The sequence below is a fragment of the Manacus vitellinus genome, unplaced genomic scaffold, assembly GCF_001715985.3.
Source record: "Manacus vitellinus isolate BGI_N305 unplaced genomic scaffold, ASM171598v3 scaffold_1_pilon, whole genome shotgun sequence".
In the NCBI taxonomy this organism is placed as follows: domain Eukaryota; kingdom Metazoa; phylum Chordata; class Aves; order Passeriformes; family Pipridae; genus Manacus; species Manacus vitellinus.
The window spans coordinates 43,649,398-43,671,741 of record NW_021939396.1 but is presented as its reverse complement, the minus strand read 5'-3'; the positions used below and the strand labels follow the sequence as shown (position 1 = coordinate 43,671,741).

Here is a 22,344-nt window from a genome sequence, read left to right as displayed (position 1 = left end):
CAATTAATATGGAATCTATTATATCACTAAGTATCTCAATTCCTATCCTTCTGCACCAGAAGGAGAAATGAGAAATTTCTTATGTGGAAAGATAAAGTTCATGAAACAGAGAGTGCTTGGTCTTGGTTATACTGATCTTCAGTAGCATCAGATAGTTGTCTTCAATGTTTCCGGTTTTCAGTCTGAAGCCTGAGGATATGTCAGAAGTTGCTATGTGGTTACAATCAATTCACTGCTTCAAAGTTTTTCCCAGGAGCAAACATTTAATTTGTAATCCAAAGTATGAGTCTCATTTTGATGGTAAAATAGAATCCCACATGATGAGGCTAGTGTACTAATAAACTTGTCTACCCATATCCACATTAGTCTGCAAAATAAATGTTTTTTGAGAATGTCAGTTCTTTTGTAGATAATATTGGCCTTTCACTTTTACCTTTTTCTTTCCTTATGTACCTGAAATTATCAATGACATAGTAAAAGTATGGTATGTCTTGTTGGTATGCTATTTCTTGTTAGTAGAAAGGCAACAAGAAAGTCTAATTAAGAATCAGTAAACTGGATAGTTTTCCTTTCAAATGGGAGCAGCCTACAACAGTGAACATTTTCCTAGTAGGGACTACAGATGAGTGAAAATCAAGCAATGAGTTAGTTACAAAGACAAGTAAGCTATGTTTCTACACAAAGCTTTGTCATTCTAAGAGATCATTGCCACCAAACCAGATGTCTCCCGTCCTCCACATGTATTTTTGCTCCATTTTATAGTTCTTCCCCTCCTTTTCATGGGCTCTGGCACTCAGTAAAGCTTTCTTGAAGCTGATTCAATTCACAGTGTAGAAAAAAATGCTTCATTTTTGTTTATCTGCTTGTTTGGGTTTTTTATATCATACTTTTGCAAGGTAAGTGAATTGGACTAAGTGAAGGTAAGTGGAGTCCACAACTGGTGCAAAGTATGCAGCGGCAGCAACATGTGGTCAGGAGTGGGAAGGAAAAAAGTAGAGAGAGAGAGTGAAGTTCCATCACCATATATTGGCTGGGATGAGCAGAGGGATCTACTCACCCTGCCACAGGGAATCTTCTTCTTAAAGTCATGCTGAGGCCATGTAAAGCAAGTAAAATGGAAATTTTTGCTTCTTATCAAAACCTCTATTCCACTATCCAAAAAAGGAGAAGAAAAGACTAGATTAAGTGGGAGGGTAAAATAAGATTATGAAAGATCCACCTTTGCAGGGGATTTTTTTGTGAGTTTGGGGCTTTTGGTTTTGGGGTTTTTTTGCATGTGAAGATACAGGTGAAGAAAATTTATGTTTTCAATGCTTTCCTGTTATGGTGATTTTGGGAGATTTTGAGAAACTGTACAGATTCTTCAAGCATTTTCAGACACACCTGCTAAAGCTAACCTTTATGGTAACTTTCCCTAGCACTTGAAATACTGGGTTAAATAATAGCAATACAATAATAATAATAACAGCAATTAAATAATATGTTTATTTGAGAAGTAATATGACACTCCGATAATGATCTCAGAAAGTGAAAATCCAGTGGTTCAGATTCCTCCTTAGAACAGTTCTACACAGGTGAGCGGAATTAGGACAAGATATATTTTACTCTCTGATTCAAAGTGTGCCAGATCTCTGCAATGTCAGATGATGTCACCAAATATAATTCAGCACAGTTGGGTTTTATCTCAATTTTTACCCCTACAAGATTCAATTTCTCCGCAGTTAATGAACAGATAACTGCCATATTTGGAACACTTTGAAGAACTTTAAATATTTTGGCTTATATTCTCCAACCAGAATACAAATTTCACTGGTAGGACAACAGAATTTTTGTTTATCTCAAAAGATCTTGCCCAAAATAAGAAAAATAAATTAATGTATGCTTTAGTTGTAGGGGGTTTATACTTAAATGTTGTCCAAAAATATATTTGTTTTGTGGAAAAGTAACTTCTGTGTCTTAAGACATATTGAAAAAAAAATTGTTTTTTCCAACAAAAGTTTGCCTCATTTAGTGCTTTATTTGCAATATCAGTCTTAAATTAGGCTGGTTTATGTGCTTCAATTTTCTTCAGTTTGTGAAGTAGCCAAGTAATAGTTTGTTGGCACTGAATTTCCATATAAGTATGATAAACACTGAAGTGTGCTCAAGCAGCATTTGTAGAGCATCTGCTGTTTTATTTATTCTTTTCCTATGCCAGTAGTTTACCACATCCACACCATGAATGTATGCTTTTAGTACCATTTAATGGAGACATATCCACCCTTAGGATAAAAGAGCTCTTCCTTCCTATACAATTTACTCTTGAAACTCTAGGGAGTGGGGAGAGGGAGTTTCTTAGTTCTGTTTGTCCTGCCAGGAAAACAGTATGAGCTGCTGTTAAAGTACCTGTAAGTACCAGTACTCAAACCTAGTCAAAACACTGCATGATCCCCCACTTAATCCTCAGAAAATATTACTATCTCATATACGTACATGTGTCATGAGAACACACCTCTTCACAAAGCCTGTGAGCCATGGGTTGAGTCCAGCTTATTAGGAACCTGCTCAACTATCTCATGCCTCAGGCACTCAGGTGGGTACACACACACAATAGGTCTACGGTAGCTGAGTTGGGTCCTGGACTAGATAGTGCTAGGACTGGCAGAAAGCGTTAAGGAAATGAAAAAGAAAAGAGCCACAGAGCACTCTTTTGACCTCCCTGCCTTCCCTCATACCATGAGTATTCATGCAACTCTGGAAGATGAAGAAATGGGGAATACTGTCCTGCCTACACCTACCTTTTTCTCTAATCTGGCTCACCAAAAATAATGTTGAAAAGCTTATTTTCAAGAGTGTTGAATCAAAGGCATCAAGATGTATTAGTTAAAGATGATTTAGTTAAAGGTCTGACTCTGAAGTATAGTATTTAGAGAACATTAAACAGTCCTGCAGGCAGCCTCAAAAATATAGTGGCACTATTTCACTTACTTCACTTCAAAAGACGCTCACACGAGGATTCAATGCACTTTAACTAATACACTTTAAATTCAGATCTCAAATTAATTTAACTATCAGGTAGACAAGCCCTTAATTGACCATAAAATCCTTTAAACCAATTTCTTTTTTCTGAAATGGTTGTGATATTGCACAAAATGTGGCAATGCGCCTCAGAAGCATGGATGGCACAGTCTAAGGAATTTTCCATTGCACAGAACTGAGAGGGTTGGCCACAGAATAGGCAAGATTGACTGGGTCAGTGCAACACATCTTGCTATCCAGGCTGCCACAAATACCTGCTGTGACCTCACCACTGCATGTTCATACACTTATATAAAAGGTATATGTCTGTGTCCTGCTATCCTCAGCTAGTTCCATGCTGTTCCTAAAAACCTTTCTGTTTGGAACCTGCTCAGTGCTGTTTCTCACTTCTGCTGCCCATGGATCTCCACAGATCCTGTGGTCTTTAGCCCTGCAACATTCATAGCTACTTCAGTCTTCCTCTCATGATCTCTGACCCACCAGTGGTGCCCCAGTGTGTGCTGCTGATCAGAGGCATTTCTATGTCCTTAGGCTTTCAAACACTTACTTGACAGATGAGTATTTAATGTACTATATAAAGTGTTGAAATAAATGGCAAATGACAGATAAAATGTTGAAAATAACATGCTACTTCAACAGTTTATGCCTTATCAGATTTTTATTTCAACACTTTATACTCAAAGTGTGAATATGATAGGGTTTATCAAGGCCATTTATCTTTGAGTAATGTTAGCATGGAGGGTTGTGATATAAAACATCCATGTTACTTGCAGTAACAGTATGCTGAATATTCAGTGAACAATTTGAAAAATTTGTTAAACCCTATTTATTTTCATGATCTTTTTTTAACCAAGGATGCATTGTGAACATTTGTAGAGACAGACAGCAACCAAAGGTCTTTCCTTCTACTAAAATAAACAGTAATACTAACTGACTGACTTCAGAAGTCTTAGTGACTGATAAATATGAAAGTATTTTATGCAGAAAAGCTGAAAGATAGAAAGGCTGAAAGAGGAACCAGAGTCAGTGATTTAAAGTATGGCAGCCAAATTAGATATTTTCCATAAACTGTTCAGTGTAAAACTTTTTTGTGAATTGTTATGATTAGTAGAATTTGTATAGCAATAGTACGAGACAAATATCTTTGCACAATCACCCCAGGCATCAGGAGTGCCAAATATTAAAAAATATTGGATTTTTAATATTTTGTTTAACCAGTTTGTCACTTGTTTCTCTTCATTTATAAATATCAGAAGAACATGGTCCATAGACAATGCAAAAACTGCATTCGCTATTTCTATACACTATTAGTGTATATATAAAATAATATACCATTATTACTATTATGTGCTATTAGTCCTGGGTACAGAGCCATCTGAATAGTCTATTGTTATTGTAATTCCCCCAAGTGCATAAGTATAATTTCTACCTGGTAGTGCATTAGAAGATGCAATAATCTCTGATAGGAATCAATAATGTTACTGAGCAAGCCTTTACTTGCTCACAGGGAAGTTTCTTCAGAAGTTTTAAATAAAAATGAATTTTTCCGCCCAACACAATTACGCCTGTCCCTCTCTTTCAGTGCATAGTAAGGGAAAACTTTGATCACACCTTCAGAATGGTGCAGGAAGACAGAGGATGTGGTAGAGGCGGCCTAAGGAAATAAAGAACTTAAAAGCATTGTGAGTTTCCTCTGGGACAGTCTTTATTTGCCTAAGAAAACAAATATGTGAAAACTGATTTTTCTAAAGGTTGGTCCTTGATTCAAGGTTTATATTTATTTGACCATAATGCCAGTAATCTGCTTTGCATAGTTGAACCAGTCTTTGAGCTTTTTAAGTATTTAAACTCTGTGTTTGCACCAAGGTGCTTTCTTTCAGATGTAAAGTCTTTTTTTTTTCTACCATGTTCCTTAGTATGAACAACAGTGGCATATTCCATGGACCGTATTTTCAGGGAGCATTATCAAAGGTATTGTAAATAATTTTGTGCAGCTCAAACATCTTCCTACAAGTTATTAATTTAAACTCATAATGCAAATGAGCTTATCTGCATGGGGTCATTCAAGTTCCCACTGTGCTGTGTAGACACCACATTTTACTGAGTTCTGTATAACATCTGTCAGCAAAAACAAAGCTTTACAAGTTGCTGTGAGCAGTGGGAGCTCAGACATATATCCATGGGGGAAAAAAGGAAAGGTGATGGGAATATTGTTATTTTCAGAATATGTCAAGTTTGTAGGCTTTAGATCAAAAACAGATTACAGGATGTGGAGCGAGTAGAATGTTGAGGAAACACTACATGTTGCAAATAGGGCCAGGATAGTTGAAACTCTGCTTAGAATGGGGTAAAAAGTCCCTGAAAGCTTGATTTTTAACTGGCCTCCAAGAAGACTTTCAATATACAACTGTTTATCAGGTCTATACTACTGAAACAAAACACTTTGATCCTTAATGTGCTTTCAAGGGGTTTGGACAGATATCATTTGAAACAAACAAAAAAACCTCCATCAGGTATCATATTTGCAAATTTTTTTGGCCAAAAAGAATTTGATTTTTCAAATGTAGTACCTGGGCACAGACTGTCATTCAGTTTTATAAGCAGATAGTTCAGTACACTGAAGCAAAAATATATGATATATTTTTAAGAACTAAGGTATTCTGTAACTTCTAAGTGTGGAACCATATGAGTAATCACTTCATACAATAGCTTGTGATACCCTTCTTGCCCTTAAAAGTTAGAAAGGGCAAACTTTTTCATGCAAAGGCTTTAGTTTGTGATTCTATGTTTCTTCTGCAATCACATTGAGAAGAGCAAGGAACTGCAGCCTCTAGATTACTTTTAATTGCTTATCAGCTATTATAGAAAAAGATATGCAAAAACTCTGACTTTGATCTTGCTAGCGGAAAAAAATTACTATTTCTGTAATATATATATATATTGTACTGGACCTGGACAGAGTTAATTTTCTTCATGGCAGCTCATATGAGGCTGAGTTTTAGATTTTTGACCAGAACAATTTAGATGACACATTACTGTTCCGGCTTCTGCTGATCAGTGCTTGCACGGTGTCAAGCATTCCTCTGCTTCTCACTCTGTTTCCCCAGGTGAATAGACTAGAATGCTGTGCAATAGGTTGGGAGGGGAGACAACTGGGCAGATCACCCAAACTAATCAAAGAGATATTGCATACCATATAACACCATGCTCAGCAATGGAAGGGGAAACAGGAAGGTTCAGAAGGGTAAACCATGTTTTGCTCAGGAACTGGCTGGGCATCAGTGTGCTCATGGGGGGTGGTGAATGGTTGACTTTGCATCATTTGGTTTGTTTTCTTCTCTCTTCTTCCACTAATTATTTTTTTATTTTTTTATTTTAATAATAACAATGATAAAAATAATAATAGATTATGTTGTTGTTATCTTGATCCTGCAAGTTTTCTTGCTTTTATTTTCCATTTCTTCTTTCCCCCACTGGGAATGGGGTCGGGGAGAAGTGTAAAAGCAGCTCTGTGGTGTTTAGCTGCTTGCTGGGTTGAACCAACAACATATATAGAGACATAAATCCATAAAGTTTTCCTTAAGTTTCATGTATTTTGTCACAGAGTCCTGAGAAACAACATAACCTCAAATTTCAGCATCATCTGTCTTCCAATCCCTCTGAATCATCCAAAGAAATATTTTTGATTCTGTGCAGTAGATTAGTGAAATGATCCATGTTAAGAAATGGCTTTCCCCTACCTCCTCCCCAGAAAATCTGGCACTGGCACAACAAGGGGGGTCAATAACTGCAAAACCATAACAGGGGTCTGGAGAAAAATGAAATGGATATGCTGTAATCAAATTTCCTTGCAAAGAACAAAAATTTTAATTGCCTTCTAAAAGCCCTTTATGATTTTATTCTTGTGCAGCAGTCCATAAGCACCCGAAACGGATCAACTCTTGTGGTAGTTTTAGTCTAGGCCTTCCTTGGTGACCGGTTTGTAACCAAGGAAGTGGCCATATACCCAAGTATTCCCTACGATTTTTACGTAAGCCGGGGGTATAAAGAAGAAGGGAGGAGAGGCCTTTGCTCTCTTCCCTTCTGGTGGCTCTGAAGGTGCAGGTTCCCTGCTGTTGGTTCTGCTGTGTGGAGTAGTGAGGCCTAGTGAGGCCTTGTAGACCTTGGGAGGCAGAGGGTGCCGGCGGTCATTCAGCGTGACTTCTGCTGTCCCAAGGAGAGTAGTAAGATATTCTTTTGCTAATTCTTTATTCTGCTAGTCTCTGAGCTTTTTGATTGTGCATATTTGTTTTGTTTTCTCCTTTTTTGTCCCTTTTTGTCCCCTTTTCCCATTTTCCCTTCCCCTCTTCCCCTTCTTGGGAGTTGTACATAATATTCTTACTGTATATAACTGTAATATATGTAAAAATACATATATATTTTGGTATAATTCAGTTGGTTTCAATTTCTCTCAGTTTCTACAGACTTTTTTCCCCTTTCCTAAAGGGGGAGGGACATAAAAAGCTTTTGCTGAGCCTTGGAAGTTTGGCAAGAAGCCAGATCAAAACGTGCTCAACCTTTCATCATGTCAAGTTCTCAACAAATATGTCTCCAAAACTATTTTAGCCTGATCAGACATTTCAGTCCAAAACTTGGAGTGGAAGACAGAGAAGCATCTTAGGTCATAGAGGTAAGTGACTAATAGAGCTGGGATAGAAGTTCAATTAGCCTTGTGACATCTTGTCCATTCAACTACCATGAACTACTAAGAGACTTTCCCTTTCTTTAGCTTCCAGAGCACATTTTTACTGACATTCAGCATCCCAAAAGACTGAAGGTCAAGTAACCTCTTCAGGTCAAGAAGTGGAGTATGAAAGGCAGAGAGCATATTGTTCTTGTTAGAAATCTCAAAGTTATGTTCCTGTGGTTTAGGGTATGGTTGTTCTTTTTTTCTTTCTTTCTTTCTTTATTTATTTATTTCCTGTTGCACTTCTTTTTAATACCAGAAATCTCTGGAAAAAAGCAAGTAAAATCATGCTTTCTTCATTATTTTATGAGACTACTTTGCATGAAGGGTTATTTAACCTTTTGAGTTAGTAACGAAGAGCAAGCTTTAAAACATTTATAAATGTATTTGCAGATGTGCCAGTAGCTGTTATATAAAGAGTTTGCAATTAAGAATTCTATGAACAGAATATTTGAGAAAAACTTGCTGCTAAGAGTGTAAAATATGTAGTTTATTCATTGCCTATCTAAAGCAAAAGGTACCAGACTGCTGTTGGAAACAGTTTTGGAAAACTAAAAAATGCTTCTCTTTAGAAAGTTTCTAGGCTTTCTAAATTTGTGCTGTGACAGAAGAATAGGAAAAGTTTGCAATGAATACTTGTCATCAACAAAAAGAATTTAGGAACATTGAATTAAAGCTCAGACTTCTCTTGCTCTTGAGCTCCATATTTGGCAGACCATTTTTCCTCTCAGAAAAAATCCATAGTGACAGGAGATGAAAGTCACATGTAAAATATGTGCCAAAAATTTTGCATCCAAAATACTCTCTCTATTGTCTTGTACCTTGACTTTTGTTATTTCTGTTTAGAAATTTCTGTTTGGAAATGATTCATGGGGCAGAGCTAGAAAAATGGAATTTGCACAATCAAACAGAAAAAATGTTGGGGAATCAGAGCAGACATGTTGTGAAGCCATGCATCACACTTAAATGATTCTGAATAAATGATCTGTAAAATCACACCTGTTTATTTGTAGATAATCTACAACAAAAGGAATTAAAAAAAAATTAAAATTCCTGTGACAGCTTGACCAATTTAAGTTTTTACATAAAGAAAACAGCATGTTTAAAACAAGCTTACACTTCGAATAATAGGGTCTTAAAGGGTTTTTCTGCAATATTGTAGTTAAGAGAGTATGTCAGCCAGAATTACATGTGTGCAGATTTGAAATAAAATGAATGGGTTGTAAAAGACTTGACTGCCCTTGATCTTTGCACTTGTTCCTCACTGATGTCTTAGAGATCTACACAAGTGTATCAAGACATCTATCGTCTCTATGTAGCTGGCTGGCAAAGTTCCCCATGCATAGTGGATTGGAGTTTAATTTGGTTATGATGTAGGGCAAGTATTACACATTTTTCAGAATTTATGTAGCAAGTTTCAAAGTACTATTTTGTAATTTTAAATAATATGTGATTTTGAAAGGGGTAAAGGTGTTCATTTCCAGTCCTGCAAATGTGTTTCTTTCTGATAAGCAAGTGAGAAGACTGAAATATCGTTAGATGCTGGCAGTACAAAATGGCACACCCCCATGCACAGTCTTTGACAGAAAGAATGTGCTTCCTTTTTTAATTTGCATTTCTAAATTTGCAGTGGCAGGTTGTGCTGTTTTTGACTGGGGTAAGGGGTGCACAAGGAGATGGGAGGGGACACAGCCAGGACAACTGACTTCAACTGAGCAGAGGGATATTACATACTTAGTGTCATACTTAGCATATAGTGCTGGGGCAAGAAGTAGAAAGGGGGGGATGCTGGGAGTGGTGACATTTGTAATCTACCATGGTTTAACCACAGCCAGCCACCATGCCCCACGCAGCTGCTTGTTCACTCTCCTACCATGGAGATCAGGGAGATAATCGGAAGGGTAAGAGCCAGAAAACTCATGGTTGAGATAAATACAGTTAATAGGAAAAGGAAAACCCACACGCACAAGGAAAAAAGAACAAAGAATTAATTCACAGCTTCCCATGGGCAGGCAGATGTTCAGCCATCTCCAAAAGAGCAAGGCCCCATCACATGTGACAGTTACTTAAGAAGACAAACTGCATCACTCAAAACATACCACTCTTCCTCCTTCTTCTCCTCCCACTGTATATACTAAGTATGATGTGATATGGTCTGGAATATCCCTTGGTCAATTTAGGTCATCTCTCCTGGCTGTGTCTCCTCCCGATCTCCCATGCATCCCCAACTTCCTTGCCAGCAGAGCAGTATGAGAAGCAGAAAAGGCCCAGTCTCTGTGTAAGCACTGCTCAACAATAATAAAAAGATCTCCATACTATCATCCCTCTGTTCAGCACAAATCCAAAACAAAGCCCCATACTAGCCACTGAAGAAAATTAACTCTACCCCAGCCAAAATCAGCACATCTTCCCAAGTCAACATTGTGCATGAAGGAGTCTGGGTTTTGTGGGGATGGCTAAACACCTGCCTGACATTGGGAAGCAGTGAATTAATTCCTTGTTATGCTTTTCTTGCATGCACAGCTTTTGCTTTACCTATCAAACTGTCTTCATCTCAACCCACGAGTTTTCTGCTTTACTCTTCCATTTCTCTCCCCGATCCCCCTGCTGGGGGAGTGAGTGAGCGGCTGCGTGGGGCTGAGCTGCCGACTGGGGTTAAAGCACAAGACAAGTATGTGTTCTGAATTTAATATTTCTCCCCTAGTTGTTATGCAGCAAGGTTTACATTATTGAACTCTAGGCAGCTGAAGCAATACTTAAACTGATAATATATATCCCTTCACACAGGGCAACCGGATTCTGTGGATCCTTTCTGAACAGTGATGGGGCAAATTAAGGAAAAAGAAAAGCATTAAGCAATGCTTGAAAAAGGACTTTGTCAGCTTCTGACTATTTAAAACTTTTCTCATAGGTTTGATTTGAAATGTCTTGGGTAGTTCTTATGCTCACACTAATCAGAAAAGACTCAGTTACATGGTAAGTAGGACCAAAAATAGCAAAGAAATTATCAGATAAATGCTCAGGTACCAGTTTTCTCAAAAGAGCAAAATAGTAGAAGGACCAAAGACTATTCTGTATGAGAAGGGAGAGAAATTAAGCCATTCATTTCAGAGGGTAAATACTGAAACTTAGAAAGTTGAGAAGAAAAGCATTTAACAGATGCTGATATACCAGAGGGACTAACACTGTTTCAGGATGTCTATTAAATTACCTGCTGTGACATACACTAATATAAAGAATGGGAAGAGGAGCATTGCTGCATGTGAGATACCTTGCCCCAAAGTTCACCATGCCCTTGAGGCCCAGCTACATGGGTCCCCTCTGCAACATCCATAGAATACACGTGTTCTGGAAAGAAATTAGTACAAGGTCTTTGGTTTTTTTTTCCCTACTTCTATATTTGAGTCTTTTCCAGAAAAGAGAACACAACAAAAAATACAAGGCTAAAAAGGCCTAAATTTTATCTAGACAGACAATGCCACATTAACAGAAGTTGGTTGGTGAAAATGAGAAGGCATTTTCTTTTTATTTCATATCTACAGCAGATTGATCAGCTTCCAAGCCCACTCCCAAGGAGTGAAGTGGCATTTCTTTGTATTGTGAAACCGGCAAACATCACAACTAGGGTAAAGAATCCTTCAAGTGGTGCATAATCTGGTACACAACAAGTGTCATTCAAACTCCCTTATATGAGCGAGATCCACCAGGAGAGGTTCTGTGTGTCTAGTACGGTATGTCTGAAGAAGAAAAACTATCCCAAAGGATACTATTCCACTCATCCGTGGCAAGAGAAGTTAAATAATTTTTTCAGAGAATGAGGCTATCCACTGGTTATCCATTTCTTATATTTTCATCATAGAATATATTTTCAAATAAGAGAGGCTATGCAGGTCATTCCTGCACAGGCACATTCCCTTCTTAATCCCTGAATCAATATCAGCTAACAAACAATTGAGCAGTAGGCACTTGGGTGCATTTCCATGATTTATTGTAGCTTTTTTTGGTGTATAGTTATGACTTCTACAGGGTTACTGCCATCGTCTTTTAAATATATCCAATTATTTTCCTTGGCTTCATATAGAATTCTCCTTTTACCTTCTTCATATAAAATATTTTCACTTAATGTTCACATTAAGATTCACTTAATACTAATCTTTTAAACTTTTCACTTAAAAAGCGTTCAAGGTCAGGCTGGATGGTGCTCTAAGTAACTGGTTTAGAGGAAGGTGTTTCTGTTCATGATAGGGGCATTGGAATGAAGTGATCTTTAAGGTCTCTTCCAACCCAGACCACTCTATGATTCTGTGAAAATGCAGCATCTTTCAAATTGTTGTTTCTGTCATGTAAAGTAACTGCTCCTGGCCTATAGTGTAATGATGCCTGCTGGTGCACAGATTTGGTATGTTTGCCCTTTGAGAAGTAAAGTTTTTATCAGTTTATAGTTTTATCAGTTGCTGTGAAGTACATCTTTTATTTTTATTCTGAAGGAAACCTCAGGAGTAGTCAAGTTTCCTCTGTGCACACAGGAGTCTTGCGTATTGTTTGACTTCACAGATGCCACATTTCACTTGCCCTTCCTATTTCTTCTTTTCATATTGCAGCCACTTCATCTCCTTGGCATTTTTTATGAGTCAGAGTTGACCAAACCAATCTTCCAAGGTTAATTATTAATTTGATTCATCAATAATTCAAGCATTTTTTTTCAGCTGTGTGATGTCATCTGTGTTAGTTAAGGACCTTAACTTTAGATCATCTCAAGTCATGCCCTCTACCTCATTTATCATTCTTACTGTCTAGTTTAAAAATATGATGAAAAGCTGTAGTGATTCTATGCTTCCTTATATTATAACAAGCATTGGAGTTGTTTAATTTTTCATTATTTTTTTTACAATGCTGCAAGAGTCTTCAAACACAGCTTTCATAATTGCAGTTATAAGTTCTGAATGCCATGTGACTTTGCAGCTTTCCACGATGTTTCCAATCAAGCTGAAACAAAAGTCCATGAAAAGGACAAACATCATTATTGGCCTTCTCATTTTCTTCAATAGCCAGCAGAGCATGCATTCCCGGGCAGTGCAGCTTAGGTGTGGTTTGAGGTTGCCCTAAATGTCTTCCCCTTTTACTCATTAAAATGGCTTCTCTCTGCAAATTATTGCCATGATTTTCCTGAGTCATATTTCAGCAGAATCTTTTTACCAAGTCTGTTCAATTATTGATGGTAGTCAGTTCTTCTATTTTTCTTCTTCCCCTTATACATAATTCCATCAAAATTGACTGGAAAGTCAAAATACTCCCAACATTTTCTTTAGCATCATATTTTTCTTTAGCCACCGTGATTAGTCTCAGCTTAACCATTTTGTACATTCGTTCTATTTTTATATTCACAGGATCACATAATGGCTCAGGTTGGAAGGGACCACAGTGGGTCATCTGGTCCAACCTCCCTGCTCAAGCAGGGTCATCCTAGAGTACATGGCACAGGATTGTGTTCAGATGGTTGTTGAATACCTCCAGTGAGGGAGACTCCACAATCTTTTTGGGCAAGCTGTTCCAGTGCCTGGTCACCTTTCTGCCTATTGCCTCTTGCCCTACTGCTCAGCACTACAGAGAAGAGCCTGGTCCATCCTCTTGACACCCTACCTTCAAATACTAATAGACATTGATGAGATTCCCTATCAGTTGTCTCTTCTCAAGGTTGAACAGGCTCAAATCTCTTAGCCTTTCCTTATAAGAGAGATGCTCCGGTCCCTTAATCATCTCTATCTCTGTGATCTTAAAATATCAACAAACTCTCTTGGACCCCTCTGAAAGTACAGGCAATTTACAGAAGTATTTGATTGTGTCAATATCCCAGCAGGGGTACAAAGGATGCCTCATATTCCTATCTTCTGGTTACATCTTTGGCTGCTTGTGCTTGCTTGATGTGTTCCCTCTTAACCCTCCTTTTGCTAATAGGATGGTCACTATAGTTCTCCCTTTCCCACAGCTCATCTCTGTTGAGCCTGGCCTTGTTCCCATCCTCTTCAAGTCTAATTTAAAGGTCTAGATTACTGATCTCTTTAAGTGCTGTTTTGTTTCCAAAACTTTTATCAGTCTCATTTTAGAAATGTCTTCATTCCTTACAATGTCATCATACTTTCAGCTTTCCCTAGAACTATGATTTCTTTTTGTATCTCAATTTTTATAAAACTTATCTGACTATTTCTGTCTTTATATCTTCCAATAATTTTCTTTCCTGAACTTAGTTTTGGTTTCTTGAATATACCCTGTCCAGTCTGTAATGAGATTTCTTCATCAACATGAATTAATGGACTGCAAAAATGTCTAAATGGCACCTTGAATATCTTCCTCATAGAACTTTCCTTTTATTAAAATTGAATTTGATTTCAACTACAACCAATTTTGTAATCTCAGAGTTGTTTTTTTCACTTAACCTTCTTTCCCACAGGGCTTTCATGAACAGTGGCATTTTCTACTCTCCTACGTTTAACAGCCAATGCCTTTATTAATAATAAAGTGCTCTCTTTTCCTTTTAGTGTTGGTAAGTGGCAAATTCCATAAAAGCTCCTGATGTCTTTAGGAGAAATCCACCTGCAGCCTGTAATCAAACTGTGCATCTCAAGGGAACCCTGAACTTTGCCTTGGACAGTATGAGAGAAAGAAATTGCTGAGGGGGGATGTTACCCAGATTTAAACTGGGTTTAGTATTTTTGTCAAGAAACTGAATAACAACATCTGTTTTAAAAAAAGTAATGTCTGCTTTCAAGAATCATCAACTACCTGCACTGACATATCCTTCTCCTAATAATCCATAAGGGACTATTGAAATAATAACAAGTTACAAATTTGTGAGAATTGCTTTTGTAAAAAGATGATTTCACCATTAAAATAATTATGTTTTTAAATGATTAGCCCTCACAGTCACTATTTCAAAGTAAACTGTGTCTATTGTTTTTGAATTTCTGATCAATTTTGTCTCATGTAGTGGGTGGGCTGCTGTCAGATGTTTGGCAGACTACAATGCAAATTAAGTTTTTTAGTCTATGGGAATATCCATTAACCGTACACATTTCCAAACTTTAAAATGCATGCTTGAAAATTACAGTTGATTAGATTCTTTGTTGTGAATTGCAGAACAAAAGCTGAAAATCCAGCTCTGCTTTTCATGTATTATATCAAACAATGATGCAATTCCACTATTGTATAGAATAAAAGGTGTGTTCATGTTTGAAGAACACAGTGTCCATAAAGTTTAATCTGCAGTCTTATGTTCAGAGAGGTTTGTAAATCGATTCTTCACTAGATGCTGTAACTCTTGTCGACTGAAGATAAATGGCTGAATTCCAAGAGAATACAACACAAAGAAAACCATTAGCCCTGACAATTCATAAACAAAGTAAAGAATATTAGTCACTCTTTGTTCTTGTAAAATAGTACCCAGGTTTCAAACACGAAAAAGGAAGCTCAAATAAACCATTGCAATTATTTAGTCAAAATGTGTTTGTTTATGAACAAAAAAAGAAAAAAGGTTGGTTTCTTTATAAGAAGTAAAAAGAAGGAGAAGAGGCAGGAGAAACCTCCATCGTAATCCCAACAGCTATGTTAATAGGTACAGCTTTGTTTTCAGCCTTTTTTGTTTTATTATCTCAATCTTGCTGACCTATTTCTTCACTGAAAAAAGAGTGTCTGAAGCACATCGAATGCTTCTAGGTCAGAGGTTCCCAGCGTCTGTGCACCATGGCGACAGTCTCAGGAGATTTTCCACCAGTAAGAGTTTTCACAAATCTCTCATGAAAACCTTCGGGTTACTGGAGGGTAGGAGGGTTGGGGCTTGGTGTGGGGTTTATTTTGCACTATATGCATTTGTCTTCAGCCTTTGTGAATTTGAGATTCCCTGGATCACTTGGCTGCCTAGTCCCAGAAATTAAAATATATTTTACTTTTCTTTCTGTGACATTAAAAATGCATTGCAATGAATAATATAGTAGGGCTGTGTATAAAACTAAGGTTTCTGCATTCCTTTTAAATGTTTGTTCTTTAGCAGAGATTCTCTGAGGGAAACTTATTGAAAGGATGAACAGTAATTTAATTTTTTATCATAAGCATTAGTGGAAAATAAAGGACAAAAGTACTTTGCAGGGCTGAAGAAAAGGAAAAGATATTTATCATGGGAAAATACTGCATCTGGGCTGAATCTCTGGCACTGTGCATTCTTTTTCTGTTCAAAGAGTGGCAATAAGGAGATTAATATTTAGAGTCTAGAATCATTTCCTATTTATGTCATAAGCAGCAAGTACTAAAGTAACTTACCATGAAAGTGTGCTTAAAAAAGGGGTACAGTCAATAGATAAAAGTAAAGCTTTTGTAAGAAATCATTTTTAAATTCTGCAAATAAATTCAGTAACTACTGGGTGTCCCCAATAATATTCTGGAGGAATGTTAAAAGTAATAACAGGTCAAATTATCAAATCATACATATCAGTTTTTCTGATACATGGAAGACCTGCACTTTTGGAAGACATCCTATGAAAATTGTTCCAGGAATTTACCAGATGTTCACAGATTTGAAATATCATGCCGCATCACTGCAATTTCAGGGAGAAGAAATAAGTGCTGCTGAAAGATGAAAGATTATTGAAGTTATTGAAGTTAAGATATGTATAGAACTCTTCAGTTCAGGTACCATTTGTGATGTTCTTATTCACTCATGCACAACTTTTTCTGATATCAGTGTGAATTCATACATAACAAGGAGTAGGTCTTTTTACACTGCCAAAGGGCAGGAAAGAAAAATAAAAACAGCAATGTTCTTTCCGCTTCCCAAAAGAAACTATCAGTTGATAAACTGAAGTCTAAAAACACGGCATCGAACCTACCAAGTATTTAATTTTCTTTTCAAATACCTCATGAATTGACATCCTTTATAAAAGCCAACAGACAGTTTGGTTTCAGTAGGTCAAATGGATTTGTTGAGGCACATACTCCTGTTTCATCCCTGCATCACAGGTGCTATCCAACTTCGTTATTTTTTTTACCTAAAAGGTAGATAAATTTTTCCTTCAGGACAGTCTCAGACCAAGCCCAAAGATGCTTTCATATTTCACTGAGCTATGCAAAATACCCACCAATAATATTGTAGCACAGTAAATTGTCAATAAAATACTGGAGTTTCTGGAGTATCTGTTTAAAAAAGACCATTTGTAAAGTCCACCTGTAATAGTAAATCACTAGTGACTGTTATGTATTGTATCAGTTTCTCCCAGTTCTTGTAGTTACACATCTCTTTCTCTCTCTCTCTCTCTCTGTTCCTCTCACATAACACACAGAGACAATTTTCCTGTTACAAATTGTAAGAATTGTTTTTCCTGACATCTATCCCAAAAACATGACTATTCTCTACCAATTTGCCAAAACTTGATAATGCTAAAATAATGTCTTGCACATACTATCCCAAAAATGAGAAGAGAACTGAGTTGCAGAAGAAATCCTTCATGTAGAAGCCTTGAGACAAGAATACTAGCTATGAATAAAAATATCCTATGTGATGGGAATTTCTGTGTGAACTGCTTCCATAACCCAAGTTAATCTATATTGAAAGTGCCATTTTCAAGCTGAATGAGCTGTTACAAAGCGTTACTGTTTCTATTTTTGTCCTTGTTATTATTCTAAGCACACTTATTGTTTGGGGAGCAATGAAAATTGTATAATGTTCAAAGGCAGAAAGTATCAGTATTTAGTGCAAGCCTTTTGTCACTCTTCTCACAGCAAATCACTTGTAATAGCAATGGTGTAAAAAATGACAATAGCCCCACCAAACTTGCAGCATTCTGCACTTCAGTTTACCAGGACTGCACTAGCTGCAGGATAAAACCAGCATGACTAAGTCAGACAAGGAAAATGCTTTACCCTCAAGGCTGTCTAGTCCACTCCACAATATGGGGATGTCTCAGTCACTTTCAAAGGAATGGGAGATTTGTAGGGCAGACCCTACCAATTATGTGTAACCAGGAGTGAATGCAGACTTCAGAACACCAAAACTTTCCACATATCACTAGGCAGTTATATTACTGATATTTTTTGCAACTTTTTTTTTCAATATTTTGAAAATCCTCAGATTGTAATTTAGATTATTAAAACCATGTAATCTAATCTAACCACCAAGTCAAAGCTCAATACAGAAAGAAGATCTTATCCTGAAACAACTGGTATGGTTGCATACGTTTTCTGTGCACATGTGTGTGTTCTGTTTATGTATGCATAGATGTGGTCATGACTTATGTGGGTACAAGCCGAAAATAGTTAAAAGCACAGTGTATATTCTAATGATGTTTAGTGTCATGACACTAAGTGAAACAGCAGAAGTAGGAAATCTCATGGTAAACTTATTCTTGTGCTATGGAACTGAACAAGTCCTCTAGCAAGAAGAAGCCCAAGAAAAGAAACAGTTATACAGTTTGTATTCTTCCTTAAGATGAAAAGTGAAATCAATTTGGGAAGTAAAAATACAGGTCACAGGAAGAACAGGAAAGGAACAAAGAGACAGAAGGAGTAGTTGCATAGAGAAATGTCAGGTAAGCCTATTTGGTGAAAGCACTTGAAAGCACTTTGAAAAATAACAATGGTCTCCAAGGATTTCTGATGGAGCAGTCTCACATTCTGTAATTTGCACTGAAGGCTCTCGCATACAAGCAGCATCTTGAAATGTCACCTTTTCTCATCTCTAATGTCTCCAGTGGATGTCCAGCTAAGCAGCTGGGGATCTCACAGCAACTAAGCTGTTAAACTTTTATCACCTGAAAGAGTAAACCTTGTCACCTTGAACAGGATTTTCTTCACAGGAATCTAGTACTATGAATTGGAGTCAGGACTTTTCTGCTATTACCATCCAAAATGTAAAACCCAAGTGCTAATATTCTGTAATGAAGACATGCAGAAGAGGAAGTAAATACCTCCAGAAGGGTAAGGAGCATAGGCAGGTAGTGTTGTTGGTCCAGAACTTGTGAACTGTCTCGCGTCTAACACTGTGACCTTGGGTAAGCAGCCTGACTTGCCTGCATTTCAGTTTTGTCTTCTCTAAATTAGTGCACTTTGGTGCCAAAGAGACTTTAAGACATGTAATCAATGCATACACACAGTTTTGAGGGTGTTACTTTTTTCAGGTATTAATTTTGATATTTGGTATTCTAAGCTATTGTTTGATTTTTCTCCTTTGGTACGTGCTGGTGACTTCTCTGTACATTTAAAATCCTGAATAGTTCACAGAGCCAAAATAGAGCAGGACTCTTGGAGATAACCAAACTGTGAGGCCAATATGGAAAAAGGCTACAGAGTTGTGAAAAGCAATGTGTGGAAGAGATAGGTAATAAATGATTATTCTTTATGCCTCATAAAACAACTAGAGAAGCATCCCTTTCAACCCTGCCCCAAGAGTCCTTTCACCAGGAATTAAGTGTAAGAAGAATAAGGTGTCATCCCACGAAATGGTGGAATACAATCAATTACTGTAACATGCTTTGAAAGTTAAAGATAGTAAAGAATTTGAAGAGGAATTGTATTCAAGAGGGGCAGAAACTATAAAGCAGACAATTGTTTGCTTAGACATGACATAAACTGCTGACTGCCTCAAAATGGGATTACCCTGTCAGGAGAAAGATTGCCCTACACTTAGGTTCTTTCTTACACTTTTTTTGCTATCCCCCTGCCAGGTGGACATGTGATCCTTTGCAAGGTGACCCTTGGCTCTGATCTAGTTGAGCCGTTCTTATATTCCCACACTGAAGGTTTAGCTCCCACTGGAAATGAGAACAATAACACTTTGCCTCTTTCACCTTTGTAGTGGAAGGAAGAAAAAATGATGGCAAGAAAGGACATGACTGTTTGTGATTGCAGTCCTCAAGCCAGCTCAGTAATGCTTCTGGGAAAGCAAAAATGGGATGCAAGATGAATGAGAGACTGGTGCAGAAGAGGAGAAAGACTGCAGAGCTGCCCCTACAGACTCTGCATACAGGAGGTGGAAGTAAGCAGTTACTACACAACTGGACTCATCATGTGGGTAACCTGTCATCCAAGAATCCAAATTACAGTTTAGCCCTTTAATAAGGTCCTAATACCCTGTGGACAAAATGCAACACTCCTTGAGTTCATTTAGTCACATGGAAAAACAAGACTGTAATCCCTGGTGGATATAATAATCTCAGAGCAGTTCACTAAATGTGAACTCGGCATGTTCTGTGATTTTGTGATTTCTATTCAAGTTAGCTCTAGAGAACATGAGAAAAAGAAATACCAGTGCAGTGGGAATCCTGACTAAGGCTATCACTAGAAATGCCAACAGTCTTCTAGTTCTGATCACAAGTGTTATTTTTCTACATAATAAGGAGAGCATGAGAGAGGAAAATCATAATGCAGGTTCTTGTTCTGTTCTTTTTTTTTTTTTTTTTGAGCACAGGCCTGTTGTCTGCAATGTCTCACAAGTACTAGAGGCACTAAATATTTTTAGCAGAACTCAGAATTCTCCTGCAGAAGAAAGATTTTTCCCATACAATGTCCACATTGAATGGAAATATTTAAAAGTCTAGGAACACCTGGATAATAAATATCCGAATCTTTTTCTTACTTAATCTGTAACACCCTTTTTCTGACTTCCCCAAATGATATTTTGATGGGTTTTGTTCAGGTTTTTTGGGGGTTTTGGGGTTTATTTAACAGATCATGCTATGCTTTAATGCTGCTAGCAAAACTTTCTGTATTGCATTACACCTCTTATTTTCTCCGTCTGTTTTCTCTGATTTACATAAAAAGGGGGAGAATAACACGGTTAAACTGTTCAGTAGGTCACTGTTAAGCAGTAAAGTAGCTGAATTCAAATACTGGAATAAGTTCCAGATGGCTGCTTCTTCGAAGTCCGGCAAAGAATGGCTGCAGCGGCGGCGGATTGATCATCCCTTTGCTGGAAGGACGCGGCACTACTTTGTTGCTGATCAACAGCGCCACTTTCTGCTGAAAGAAAATCATTACATCTCGGGAGAGGCAATCTGGTAAACCGATTTCAGTAACTTGATGCAAATCACAAACCTTCCTCCTTGGTAGCTGGCTGGCTGTATAAGAAGCTGCTTCATCAAAATACGCAAAGTGCATTCCACAAATGTTGCAGGCAGATAATGAGGCCTGATGCTTAGATGGAAATGGAAAAATGCATGTTTGCTTTAGAGTTTTGTTCAAACAATTTCATTCTTACTTCCCCACCAGTATCACCACCATCTTGACCGTTCGTGCATCACAACCTTATGTCCATAGTCTCATGGATGATGTAAATGCTGTGATTTATACATAAAATAAAATCTTGGGAAGACTACATTATTTCATGTCATTGCCTCTTTCAACAAATGCACATAAGAGTTCATGAAGATTCTTCACAGAAACAGACTTTTTTAAAAAATATTTCTGTGTATAATCCAGTGGGTATTGATAACTACTGAAGCTCACAAACTATCTAGCAGGACAGCCAGAGAAGTCACTCTCTTTACTGCCTGGTTCTGTTTAGGCAAAAAAAAAAAAAAAAAAAGCTAAATTTATATTTTAGGTATTCTTCATAACTATTTCTGACATCAATTCTTCACTCTTTTGCTGGTAGCAAATTAAATGGTACAGAAATCTCATGCATCCAGAAAAACTGCCGAAACTGCTTTTTAAATGTTGTTATTACTATCATACATTTAAGTCTCTCCAAAGTAAGGAAATAAGGAGCAAATAATGCCACTCATGTATATATATATTATATATATATACATACATATATCCCAAATCTTTGTTCGTAAAGCCTAGCCATGATGATGATGATACATATATATATATATGTAACTGAATGTTTAACAAGGCTTCAAAAATACATTGCAGAGAGAGAAAGATGAAAATAAACATTGTTTATTTCAAAATCTTTCTTAAATTCTGTGAAATTAATACAGCACAATAGTGACATATGCATGAGATTGAAGGATCATGGCTAAACTTCAGTGTCAAAGGCTACACTGCATTTTCTGAAGCAAGAAAGTTCAAACAACATCATAATCTGGTAATCACCAAGCGGGACTTTCCACTGGCAATGTTGTTCATACCTGCATACTGAAATTCAGTCATAAAACTTAATGCATAAAATGTATAAAATGCATAAAATGCACAAAGCATGCATTTCTCTTGTAGAGGCATTAGGGTGCATTGAATGACATTTTTTTTTTAAATCTGTCACACACTCTGTTCATCTCTCACAGTAAATTCTCTAGAATAAAGTGGATAATGCTACTGTTTCTTGGTTCTCCCCTTACATTAACTGAAGTATTTGTTACACTCATTGCCATTTTCTGTTTCCTAGCTTTCAAGAGCAGTATTAATAGAAGTGGAGGTGTATTATCTTATCAGGACTTTATATTTTCAAATATCCAGGATGCTCTCATGTTGTCTGCTTCCTACATAAAAGCTGACTTGGAAAGGAGAGACTTTTTCCCCACAATCGATATCTGAACAAGTGTTATCCAGTGCAAACATCTATAGTCTAGACATTAAAGCAAACCTTTCAGCAGTGCATCCTGATTTCTGCTGTGTAG

General features: G+C 37.2%; 2 long non-coding RNA genes across 2 annotated transcripts; both read left to right on the top strand.

Moving 5' to 3' along the window:
• The first annotated feature begins 7,011 nt into the window (after positions 1 to 7,011).
• Positions 7,012 to 20,141, top strand: LOC108641062. The gene is made up of 3 exons (XR_001921734.2): positions 7,012 to 7,241; positions 19,000 to 19,103; positions 19,581 to 20,141. It is a non-coding gene; the product is annotated as an uncharacterized LOC108641062 (long non-coding RNA).
• LOC115307426 lies at positions 10,300 to 15,475 on the top strand. The gene is made up of 3 exons (XR_003915752.1): positions 10,300 to 10,415; positions 10,532 to 10,720; positions 14,281 to 15,475. It is a non-coding gene; the product is annotated as an uncharacterized LOC115307426 (long non-coding RNA).
• Positions 20,142 to 22,344: the final 2,203 nt, after the last annotated feature.